The following is a 13,592-nucleotide window of genomic DNA, read 5'->3' on the forward strand; positions in this document are numbered from 1 at the left end:
TGGCCAGGCTTCTCTGTCCGTAGGATTTCCCAGGAAAGAATATTAGAATGGGTTACCGGTTTCATTTGCCAGGGGAATCTTGCCCTCCCGGGGATCAAACCTGCCTCTCCTGCACTGGCATTTGGGTTCTTTACCACTGAGCCACCGTAGTTAATGAGATGCTGTTAAATGTGAATCTTCTGCTTATTTCTTATTTCTCCCTCCAATCATTTACGTGAAACCACCCCAGTGCAAGACTAGAATGAAATAAAGATTCACATAAATATTTCCAGGGCTATTTGGACTGAAACATCTGCTGTACGTATATATTTGCAGGAAGAAGTAGCTAACATATTTGAAGAAAAAAATTTTTTTCAGCAGGAAGCACGTGTGTTAGTCCATCTTCCCTTTCTCTCCCATCCCTGTATTCATATAGCACCACTTGTGATAACAATTTGAGCTCTGCAGCTGGTTATTTGAGGAAAACTATCCAAGGGGTCAATACACATCTTTTCTCAACCTATTTTCAACTTTTCCTTCTTATTCTCTGTGTTGACCTGAAACAAGTAACACTACCAGATAATTCTCCAACAAGGATGTGTTTATTTGGGATCAGTAGAATGGGGCAACCCAAGGTTTGCAACCACGGGGAAACATGCAAGAAAAGGACTGGAAAGGGAAGAAGAAAGCTGGTATATAGAGAGAAAGGGAGCTGGGAGGGTTTTAATAGCAAAGAGTTCATGGCTTTTCATTGAGTCTTTTTTAACCTTATTTTATATTGGAGTATAGTCAATTAATAAACAATGTTGTGATTAGTTTCAGGTGGACAATGAAGGGACTTAGCCATACATATATACATATTTGTTCACTCCCAAACTCCTTTCCTATCCAGGCTGCACATAACAGTGAGCAGAGTTCCATGTGCTATACAATAGGTCCTTGTTGGTTATCTATTTGAAATATAGCAGTATGTACTTCATCCCAAACTCTCTATCTATCCCTTCCCTCCATCCTCCTCCCTGCAACCACAAGTTTATTCTTTAAATCTGTGAGTCTCTGTTTTGTAAGTTCATTTGTATCAAATATCTTTGCCAGGAAAGGGAAGTCTGTCTTCTTCCTGTTGAGGTCAGCAGGGTATGAGACTTCAGTTTTCTAGTCTCCCAACTCTATTTTTTTTTCCAATATCTAACTGAATTAACAATCACCTAAATTATAGCATTATGGAAACATAAAGGTAATTACTATCTTTTTAAACTTATCCAAATGTAAGCTTATTGGAAAGAAAAAAAAAAAAAACAAATTTATACAAGATATTTTCATAAGCTTACTGTTTAGCGTAGGCCCAAAGCCTTGGTGGTCATCTTATAGGATCCTTATAAATATACAGGACTGAGACAGGATTTACTATTGGGTCCTACAGGGAAATACACAGGGGCAATTCATTTCTTTGGGAATGAAACTATCCACTGACCTTATGACTACTGGTTCTCCAAGTTTACTATTAAGCCCAAAATTTTAACACCATGATCACTACAGGGGAATTTTTTTTTTCAACTGTCACATGTAAACTTGGCAACACAGAACCTGTATACATGTTCTTAGTTTTAAAAATATACACCATCTAAACTATCTTTTTAGTTTAATCCTTCAAGTTCTCCTTTGCCCTAAAATGAGAAAAAAATCCTAGTTTCAATTAAAAAAAAAAAAAAAAAAACGGGGAAAAGTGCCAAGTTGATCTTTTTGAAAGTGGAGTAAAACACTGTGGGGTTCAAACAGTATAGTTGTCAATTTCTATATACAAAAAAAGAGAGAGATGGTTAGTCCTTATTGATATATAGATATGTCCACCTATCACTCCCAGCAAATCTTAATACAAACATAATAGTTCATCTCCATAAACCGCAAGACAATTTACTCAACAACAAAGTTATATAAATCAGGTATATGTTGGAAAAGTTTAGAACACAAGGACTGTTTTGAAAGTTCAGTTTGACTGTGGAGAATAATATGTCATTGTATCCAATGGCAATTCTAAATGTATCCAATCCAACTCTATTTAATTGAGGTTTCTGCTTATTTTATTTTATTTATTTTTACATTTGCAATTGGCATTTAAACACCTTCTTCCACAGCCTAAGCTTACTATGGGCAAGGAGGATTGTTTGCTATTGTGACCAGTGTGACCAGTTGTGAACAATGTCTGGCACATTGTAGGTGCTGAATATTTGTTGAATGAACAAATGTTCAGGAAAAAAATTTTCTCTTTCCTCACCTCTGGCTTCCATCATTCCATTTCACCCCTAATTTACCATATTACATTGAAATTGTCATTCCAAGATAACTGAAGAGTTCTTTGTTGCTAAGCCAAAAGGACACTGTTTAGTCTTTCTTACTCATCTTTTAAAAAAGTATTTTCATCTTGCTACTGTAACTGCACAAGGCCTTTTGGGGCCTCTCTGGGACAGACCCTCGCCACTCATGTCCTCCACTTGCCTCTTGTCTGTAAAAAAAAACTTTAGCCAAATAATAAATTTAATCAGAAAAATGAGAAAATGCAGAAACAAAGGAAAACTGTCAAACAAGACAAAATAATGAAAGTTTAGCTATTAAACAAAGTCAAAGACAGTTTTTCTTAAGGGCTATATAAAACATTCTGCACCATATCTTTTGAACTATTTTGCATATACTAAAACCCCCATCAGACGAGTTTGCTCACAAACATGCTGCCCACAAGCATGTAGACCCACAGACCATTTGGAACCAGAAGTTGATGATGTTGACTCCTGGTTATCTCATCACCAGTCAAACAAAAGGATGTCCATGAACTGAGCATATATCCTGAAACCTTCTCACGAGTATGTAGCTCTTTTTCTCTTTCCCCTGTATAACATCCAAGCAAACCATGGGGAGTAGGGACTCAGTTCTTTGGTCTGTGAGTCAACCTTCTCCTTGGGATTGTCAACTTCCTTAATAATGCTCTTTCCTTTTACCCAATATTGGTCTCTCAGTATTAGATTCTTGAGCCATGAGCAGCCAAATTTAAGTTTGGTAACACTACCACATATTCTTAGTTTTTCTTTTACCCTCTATCAATAGAAACCTTTAGAGTTTTCTTATTTTCTTTCCTGTTAAAGTCTATGAATGTCCATATTCTACTATGATGAAGATATCTAAGAGAGGTAGTATACAAAACTGCTTTTTTGTTGTGATTGTTCTTAATTACTCTAGGACCCAAATGCTCCCTACACATTCAAGCAACTTCTAATCTTGTTCTTCTTCATAACTTCCCAGTTAGTGGCTGAGATGGGGATGGGTCTGGCTCCGGATCCTACACATTTCTTCCTCACATTAGCAATTAGTTTTTTCTACAAATTAAAAAAAAACCCACAAAAAACTGAATACGAAATACAGTATAATTTAAGATAATAAGAGGAGGAAAAAAGAGATTGAATCAACTAGATAGGGCAATGAACTCATATAATGCCAAATCAATCCATTATTGTTTTTCTACCTTTACTGAAGCAATCTAAAACGCTACACTAAGACTAACAATTCATGTAACAGCTATTCCAAGTTATAATTTTTAAAGGTGCAGAGAAGGAAGTTTTGGTATAAAATCTACAATGTAAAAATGTTCAATTTTAAGAAAAGTTAAAATGAGATTCTCACTAATAAAAAATAAGTGCTGAAAGTAGAATTTTTAACTAAGAAAAGCATGAATGTAAGGATTCGGTGCGCCCCTAGTGGCTCAGTGGTAAAGCATCCACCTGCCCTTGGAAGAGATGCAGGAGATGTGAGTTTAATCCCTGGGTCTGAAAGTTTCCCTGGAGTAGGAAATGACAACACCCTCCCGTGTTCTTGTTTGGAGAATCTCATGGACAGAGGAACCTGGCAGACTACAGTCCCTGGGGTCGCAAAGAGTTGGACACAACTGAGCATGATGGATGGACACTTTTTTCCTAAGTGACTGACCAGAAGGAAAGAAATTAATCTACAAGCTTCTGGTACTTCTTATCTCTCATAAGCATTTTTAAACTGCTCTTACCTATTTATTTTTTAATGTTGATATTTTGAATTGAATTTTCTAGTCACCCAGTACTCCAAATTTATTTCCTATGCATTACTTGTGGGGTTGTTACCCATTCCTGTTGCAATCAGCTATCTTCCTGCAAGCATTTGGTATCATGTTGCATCCCAAGTGCTTGACAATATCATGTTCTACTTATTCTTTAGTTTTCCTAACAGTAGTAACTAGATTACATTGTTTAGAGTTCATTTCCTTGCAATCTAATAGCATTTGTGTCCAATCCTAATGAACATATCAGTAACTGTATCAAATCTTATTTCTAAAGCATCAACTTTTTATATTGTTATATAGTTTAAAAGATGTTTCAAACATAAATTTATAGCAACATTATATTTCAAACATAAATTTAAATAAGGATTGTAATCACAGGGTATATTATGAAAACAATAAAGATATTTTTAAAACATAATATTGAATATCACAAATTGAGAAAAACATTAGAGTCGCTTGAAGAGATTCCACCACAATTTCTGTATTTTAGTAGTATTTTTTAAAAATTACAATTAACTTCCAGTTATCATCACATCAAGTTCAGTGAAAAGCTCTGTCTGAGAGGAATACTAAGGGACAAATCACACACTAAGGAAAAAGTGAATGACTGGAAACAGAACATAACAGCCTGAACGTTTAGTAAACATTACAGGGATACGGATACATGAAGGAAGGGTGAGCAAAGCAAGAAGGACCATGATCTTATCAGAAAGAAGAGTGAGACACTCTTCCTTTTGGACTAAGCCATTCAGTTCAGTTCAGTTCAGTCACTCAGTCGTGTCCGACTCTTTGCGACCCCATGAATCGCAGCACGTCAGGCCTCCCTGTCCACCACCAACTCCTGGAGCTTACTCAAACTCATGTCCATCGAGTCGGTGATGCCATCCAGCCACCTCATCCTCTGTTGTCCCCTTCCCCTCCTGCCCCCAATTTCTCCCAGCATCAGGGACTTTTCCAATGAGTCAACTCTTCATATGAGATGGCCAAAGTATTGGAGTTTCAGCTTCAGCATCAGTCCTTCCAATGAACACCCAGGACTGATCTCCTTTAGGATGGACTAGTTGGATCTCCTTGCAGTCCAAGGGACTCTCAAGAGTCTTCTCCAACTAAGCCATTAGGCACCTAAGTAATTCATAGAATCTAAGAGGCACAGGGTTGATTGAAACAGGCTGTCTCAACAGAGAGAAATTTTAGTTAAGTTACACTAAAGATAAGTATTGGAAACGATCTGCATTTACAATATCAACATAAGTTAATTCAGAATAAGATTCTCTGAGAAAACTGTTAATAGAAAAAAAAATTTAAAAAACAAACAAACAAAACCTCGAGGTGCCAATGTGTGAAATGAAACACGTTGCCTAAGAAAATGGTTCTTTGTTTCTCTGTAGAGGTGGAGAAGAGAGAGGAATTGAGAGGGAGCTAGCAAAAAGCCGAGGGGTATACGTGATTCCCTGAAGAGATGTTATTTTTTGATGCCTGTGCTGTCCTTCATTAACCCATTAAAACAATTTCTCATTTGGTAAAGTTGTTGATCGCATGAAATTAAAAGATGCTTACTCCTTGGGAGAAAAGTTGTGACCAACCTAGACAACATATTAAAAAGCAGAGACATTACTTTGACAACAAAGGTCCATCTAGTCAAGCCTATGGTTTTTCCAGTAGTCATGTGTGGATGTAAGAGTTGAACTATAAAGAAAGCTGAGCACCAAAGATTTGATACTTCTGAACTATGGTGTTGGAGAAAACTCTTGAGAGTCCCTTGGACTGCAAGGAGATCCAACCAGTCCATCCTAAGGAGAGCAGGCCTGAATGTTCATTGGAAGGACTGATGTTGAAGCTGAAACTCCAATACTTTGGCTACCTGATGTGAAAAACTGGCTCATTTGAAAAGACCGTGATGCTGGAAAGATTGAAGGTGGGAGGAAAAGGGGACAACAGAGGATGAGATGGCTGGATGGCATCACTGACTCAATGGACATGAGTTTGAGTAAACTCCAGGCATTGGTGATGGACAGGGAAGCCTGGTGTGCTGCAGTCCATGGGGTCGCAAAGAGTCAGACAAGACTGAACTGAACTGAACAGCCGTCAGACTGTAGCCACTCCCTATATTAAGCCCTGAGGAAAGGAAGTTCAGGATGCGAAAACAGGATAGTGGCCCCAGATAGATTAGGTGCACATGAAAGAAATGATTTCAGTAAGCCCAGCTTGCATCTTCCCATACATAGAAAAGCATTAAGTTCCTTGAGATATCTGGTTTTCCTTAATTAACAATCAAGCACTAATCTGGGTGCTTCTGTGAAGGGATTTTACAAATCAATTGATGTTAAGTATGGAGGTTATCTTTTAGCATTGATAGTCAGACACAACTTAGTCACTAAACATCAAAAAACTGGAGGTTATCTTGGGGCCTGACCCAATCAAGCAGAAAGCAAAGAAGAACTTATGGCAGAAAGCAAAGTAGAACTAAAGAGCCTCTTGATGAGAGTGAAAAAGTTGGTTTAAAAATCAACATTCTGAAAACTAAGATCATGACATCCGGTCCCATCACTTCATGGCAAATAAATGGGGAAACAATGGAAATAGTGACAGCCTTCATTTGGGGGAGGGGGGGCTCCAAAATCACTGCAGATGGTGCCTGAAGCCATGATATTAAGACACTTGCTTCTTGGGAGAAAAGTTATGACCCACTGAGACAGCATATTAAAAAGCAGACATTACTTTGCCAACAAAGTTCCATCTAGTCCAAGTTATGGTTTTTCCAGTAGTCATGAATGGATGTGATAGTTGGACTGTAAAGAAAGCTGAGCACCAAAGAATTGATGCTTTTGAACTGTGGTGTTGGAGAAGACTCTTGAGAGTCCCTTGGACTGCAAGGAGATCAAACCAGTCCATCCTCAAGGAGATCAATCCTGGGTGTTCATTGGAAGGACTGATGCTGAAGCTGAAACTCCAATACTTTGGCCACCTGATGCAAAGAACTGACTCATTTGAAAAGATTCTGATGCTGGGAAAGATTGAAGGCAGGTGGAGAAGGGGACAACAGAGGATGAGATGGTTGGCTGGTATCACTAACTCAATGGACATGAGTTTCAATAACCTCCGGGAGTTAGTGATGGTCATGGAGGCATGGCATGCTGCAGTCCATAGGGTCACAAAGAGTCGGACACGACTGAGCCATCGAAATGAACTGATCTGATTGATCACAGTAAGTATGGGATTTGGTCTATGTTCAGACTGATACAAGTATAATTGAGGCAGCACACACTGAAGAGAGAGAAAGAAAAATAATAATGAAAGACCTGCTGAAAATGAGCAGACATGAAGGATAGACTAGTCAAAGAGGAACTTTCAATTTCTTAACACTGTAGATGTATGGGTTTATATCTTGAGTTTAGAGTCACTATTTTCTGAATGTCCTGCAGAGTATAATATGAGGATAGTTCTGGAAAATCCTGCATGCAATAATACTCACTATAGAACTTTATATAATCTTAGGATTAAAAAAATGTGTTAGACTTCAAAATATGTGTTTTAAAAAGACTCTGGTCCAGTGCTGAAAGTTGGAGAGCATGGTAACAAGTGGTAAAGTGTAATCTGATTTTTTTTCTCTTTTTTACCCATCTTTTTCAAGTGATCAAAAATAGGCAGACTTTTAATCCTTCATAATGAATAGTTTAAAAATAGTTTAAATAATGGAAAATTGATTAAGAAGCTGCATTTTTTTTAGTTCTTCATGGTTATTTGGCATAATTGAGAACCATTTGCTCTAGGTTCAAAATATGTTTTTTAACACAAAAAGACATTTTGTACTTTTGTCAGATCTTTCTTCTATTAGTTTAAATAGAATCTGCATTTATTCATTACATTCATACATTTTTTGAGGAATTGCAAAATTCAACATCATAGAATCCCCTTGATGAAAATTGAGGGTATGTTATTCTTTTTTTTACTTGTATACAATAACAGTGAGAAGTTCTGTATATAAATGACAGTTTATCTTTTCTCCCTACAGTAATAGGTTATAGCTACTGTATTGGAGGATGAAATATGATTTGTGTTGGCCCTACTTTTATCTAGTCCTCAGTAGTAAAAAAATTAGTTCAAAGCATCTTTCCTATGATTAGAGTAGAATAGAAATGATTACCATATAATCATGTTTGAAAAACTTCTAGTTCAATTAGAATATATTCAACCCAGAGTACAGTGTCAAAATCTGGCACTGTCAAAGTCTGGCATAGTCAAAGGAATAGAACAGATGGAGAAAAGCAAATACTTTGCTTTTCCTACTTATTTTCATATTAAGATGGTGTAAATGAGTCCAAAGTCTAGATGCGTGTTTGTTTAACAGTTTTGTAACTCTATCAAAAAGAAAGGAATCGGTGAAAAGAAAATTTATTTTTTCTGCATGTCATTTATACTTACCATGAAGAATTGTTTATGTACTCCAAGTAATCCGCTAATCAATTCTATTCATAATACCTTTACAATACTAATAATATTAATCCTGATAAATCTCAGTTTTCCCTCATATTAAACATTCTTCTTTTCTTTCAACTTCTGCCCATTAGCCTTTATATCAAACCATTCATTCCTCCCTCAGAAAAATTCTATTCTCTTTGCCACAATTACACATTCAGGAATGAGCATGTGGCCCAAAGACAGATGAAAAAGTATTTGCTGGGGACTTCTGTGAGAAAATTTTTTCCTCTCTCTGTTGTCACAGCAACAGTATGGCAAACCAGCCTCCCATCTTTCTGATACAAAGTGAGGAAACATGTAGATCAATTATTCCTGTATGCCATTCCATGGCCAAAAAGGAAACACATTTAAAATGAAGCCAGTCTGTGCTAAAGGAGCAGAATGTCAGATTTTTTAAAAAAATCTGCATTTGATAACTTTAAGCCCTTGTATCAACTAACTCTGAAATTCACATGCCTCTGAATTTCAAGTTTTATGAACTTGTTTCAATTTTACATGACTGGCAGTCAAAAGAAGACTTCTTTCAGACTAGCACCAGGGAATTCATACATCTAACATTGCTAATAATAATCTAATATTTTCATTGGCATCCTGGATATCTCCACTCATATGTCTGGAAGATATCTCCAACTTTCAAACCGGAACAGGCTTAAGAGAGAACTCCAGATGTTATGAACTCCAAATTGTTCCACTTTAATATTCTCTAATTCAATGAATGGCACCACTTTCATGCAATTAATTACTCAGGCTAAACCACATTGAGGATGCTCTTATTTCTTCTAACACTCCACAACCAATCTGAAAGTTCTGATGTCTCTGTTTTCAGATCATATCCTATTCTGGATCCAGGCACTTGCCATCACCTCCATCAAGTCAATCATCTTTCACTGTTTCAAAGTAACAGCCTTCTAAAATGGATTACTAACCATCATTCTTATTATTTTACATCTAATTCCCCACATGGGACCCAGAGGGATTTTTTAAAAAATATATTGAGAAAATGTCACTTCCGCTTACAATATCTTTCAGTGGTTTTTCACCACACTGAAAAAAAAAAAAAAAATCTAGCCTCTCAACACTTCCACTTTTACATCCAGATATTCCCCCCTGTCTCTCTGCTAAAAAGTACTGACTTCTCCTGGTTTGGAAACAGACTAAACACACTGAAATTCTCTTCTCCAAATAGTCAAGAAACTTGACTGTCTTCCTTGAGGTCTCTACTGAAAAGTTACCTTGCTGGAGGGTGGTTTTCTAACCATTTGTTCACTATTCTTTGCTATCTTGTATTAGTTCTAAAGCAAATGGGTGACTATATATTATCAGTCCAACTGACAATGTTTGACCACCAGATCTGTTGATAATTGATCATCTACTCTTAGATTTTTCAGTGATAAGAGCTATAATCCATTTTTGCTTACAACATTTTGACATGAGATTGTTTTTTGTTTTGTTTTGTTTTAATTTGCAACAAAATAGTTCAGTTCAGTTCAGTTCAGTTCAGTCGCTCAGTCGTGTCCGACTCTTTGCGACCCCATGAATTGCAGCACAACAGGCCTCCCTGTCCATCACCAACTCCCGGAGCTTACTCAATCTCATGCCCATTGAGTCAGTAATGCCATTCAGCCATCTCATCCTCTGTCGTCCCCTTCTCCTCCTGCCCCCAATCCGTCCCAGCATCAGGGTCTTTTCCAATGAGTCAACTCTTCGCATGAGGTGGCCAAAGTACTGGAGTTTCAGCTTCAGCATCAGTCCTTCCAATGAACACCCAGGACTGATCTCCTTTAGGATGGACAGGTTGGATCTCCTTGCAGTCCAAGGGACTCTCAAGAGTCTTCTCTAACACCACAGTTCAAAAGCATCAATTCTTCGGTGCTCAGCTTTCTTCACAATCCAACTCTCACATCCATACATGACCACTGGAAAAACCATAGCCTTGACCAGATGGACCTTTGTTGGCCAAGTAATGTCTCTGCTTTTTAATATGCTATCTAGGTTGGTCATAACTTAATAGTTAGTACAAGTTTTTAACTCTCCGTGAGCCAAAATCTGAGCTTGGCTATATTATGTGAACCTCACTATTAGAACTACTGCCATCTCCTTTTCGTTACCAGTTCCATTACTCTTTCCTTTGTGAAACTTGAGACCACCTATGTCAACAGTAAGGAGAAGGAGCAGATGCTAGATCTTAGAAGGAGAAAGTCACGTAGAGAAGACTATGTCGAGCAGAGATGTGACTTTCAGTGTAGTGATGAAGCCAGCTTCAGGATAAACCACAGATCCCTAGTTTTAGGAAACCAAAAGGGATGGGGTACAAATGATTGGTCTATACATGTAAGGCTCTTCTGGCAGAGAGCAGATCAAAGAAGAAGAGTGAGAAGGTCTAAAAAGGCAAAGAGAGGGCATATGGTATATGCTAGGTATCTCTATCTCACTTTTTGAAAACTGATTTACAGCTATCTATTCCAGGACACAGAATTAGAAGGTAAAGCACTTACCCTTGGGGAATATTAAACAAAAAGAAAAAGTCCAGACAGTAAAAACCTCAAAGTAAAACAAATCTCATCCAAACTATTTGTTTTTGAGGATGAATCAGCAATCCGTGAGAAAACAATAATATGAACACTTTTCAGAACATTCTGGAACCTGTAATTGATAATCTAATTCTGGTTTCTTAGAGGCCCTTTGGCAAATAAAATTATCTATTACCCTAGTTTAGCACTGTTGTTAATATTGGAGAACTGTAAAAAGAAAAAAAAAAAAAACTCATATAAACTATTAATATAAGATGAAATATCAAAATTATAAGACTTCCCAGAATAGTATATGGGGCAATTTCCACAGGCCTGTATATACGTCACAATTTTCCAGCTTTCCCCAGATTCAAATAATAAAATATACACTACAGCTAGAGTCATATTTGTAGACTGATGGGCTAAGCACATTCTAATTTTAATTGCATACTTTGATTACTCTCTGATAGCTTCAAGTTTAACTGCTGGACTTTTGAAGCTAGACTTTTGACATATCTCCAATTTTTTAATGAAAGCAAATATTAAAACAACACTCATTTAAGTGAGTGAACAAATATCCACATTTTTGCATGGATTCATCTACACCATTCCTGTGACCTGATATTTGTATTCTGTGGAGATGACTACCACAGAGGTGAAAAACAAAGACACTATTAAATATTGAAAATCCCCATGCATGTGTGCTTAGTCATGTCCGAGTCTTTGCACCTCCATGGACTGTAGCCTGACAGGCCCTTCTGTCTGTGGAATTCTCCAGGCAAGAATACTGGAGTGGGTTGCCATTTCCTCCTCCAAGGAAATCTTCCCGATCCAGGGATGGAACCAATATCTCTTGGGTCTCCTGCATAGGCAGGTTGATTCTTTACCACTGGTGCCACCTGGGAAGCCCCCAAACCCCTAAAGTTAATTAAATTACAAGCTTTAAAGGGCCCCTTTCAATTAGGACCACTAGATAATACAATATCTAATGATACTCTTCAGAACTTTGTACCACAAATTATTGTGTTTTAATGTGTAAGCCATAATAAAGCCATTCTTCTACCATTATGGGCTTTGCAATATGCCCCATCTCTTAAATGCACATGGAAAAAACATTCTGCAAGTGACAAATTCCCTCACCAAAAATACCGTTAACACAACCTCCTAAATTTCTAGAATAAATAAATCCACAAAGACAATTTCTTAGGAAAGTTCAACCTGGACCAGAGAAAAAAATCAGGCTTCCAATCAGTAATCATAGGAAGTGCTGAACAAGGACATTGGATGAAGGTGGCTGACTAAACATAAGAACCCTCTCCTAGCCAAATCCCTTTTAAATGGTCATATATATATTTTACAAAATAATAAGTATAAAGTGGTGATAGAAAACTAGAATATCTTTTATCAAGGAGCCATGCAATTTGAGGAATTAGTTACATACGTAAAACAGAGAAAAGCGGCTCATGCAAAATGCCCAAAAGACATTAGGAGGAGGACAGAGGGACAGATGTGAAATGTTTACCAAAGGATGATTCAATAACAGAGCAATGCATTAAAATGGTTGGGGAGATCCCCAGAGAAGGGATTACTTGGGTGAGTGCATGTGGAAGATCTGGGCAGAATCTTCTTTTCTGGGCCTCAGCTGCCTTTGCCCTCAGAGCAAAGTGGTGACAGTCAGTGTCTGAGTCACTGAAACCAGACATAATCAGACAGAAATCTCAGGCGGTCGACCAGCATTTCAATCCCATGGTTTCTCGAGGCCAGCTCTGATGTCAGAACATATACCACAGACAGCCAAACAGAAATTAACAAGCAAAATCATAAGGTCTAGTGTAAGGAACGGAGAAGGCAAGCCACTCCAGTACTCTTGCCTAGAAAATCCCATGGACGAAGGAGTCTGGTATGCTGCAGTCCATGGGGTCGCTATGAGTTGGACACGACTGAGCGACTTCACTTTCACTTTTCACGTTCATGCATTGGAGAAGGAAATGGCAACCCACTCCAGTGTTCTTGCCTGGAGAATCCCAGGGACGGGGAGAGCCTAGTGGGCTGCCGTCTATGGGGTCGCAGAGAGTCGGACACGACTGAAATGACTTAGCAGCAGCAGCAGCAGTGTAAGGAAAATAGACTATTAGGGCTTCCCACATAGCTCAGTGTATAAAGAATCCACCTGCAATGCCGGAAACAGGGGAAATGTGGGTTCTATTCTGTGGGTCATGAAGATCCCTTGGAGGAGGGCTTGGCAACCCACCCAGTACTCTTGCCTGGAGAATCCCAAAGAGAGAGGCGCCTGGTGAGCTACAGTCCATAGGGTTGCCAAGAGTCAGACACGCCTGAAACAACTGAGCAAGCACACATGCTTTATTACATAAGTGGTCAAACCCAATTTTTGAAGAAAGGCATTTAATTAACATCTTTAGACTGAGCCAAATGTTATAAAAATATCAGAAATAGTAACATGACTTATCATAGATGTGGGCTTGCCTGGTGACTCAGTGGTAAAGAGTCTGCCTGCAGGAGGACCAGGTTTGATCCTGGGTGGAGAT

Source organism: Dama dama, chromosome 18 (genome assembly GCF_033118175.1).
Source record: "Dama dama isolate Ldn47 chromosome 18, ASM3311817v1, whole genome shotgun sequence".
Classification (NCBI taxonomy): domain Eukaryota; kingdom Metazoa; phylum Chordata; class Mammalia; order Artiodactyla; family Cervidae; genus Dama; species Dama dama.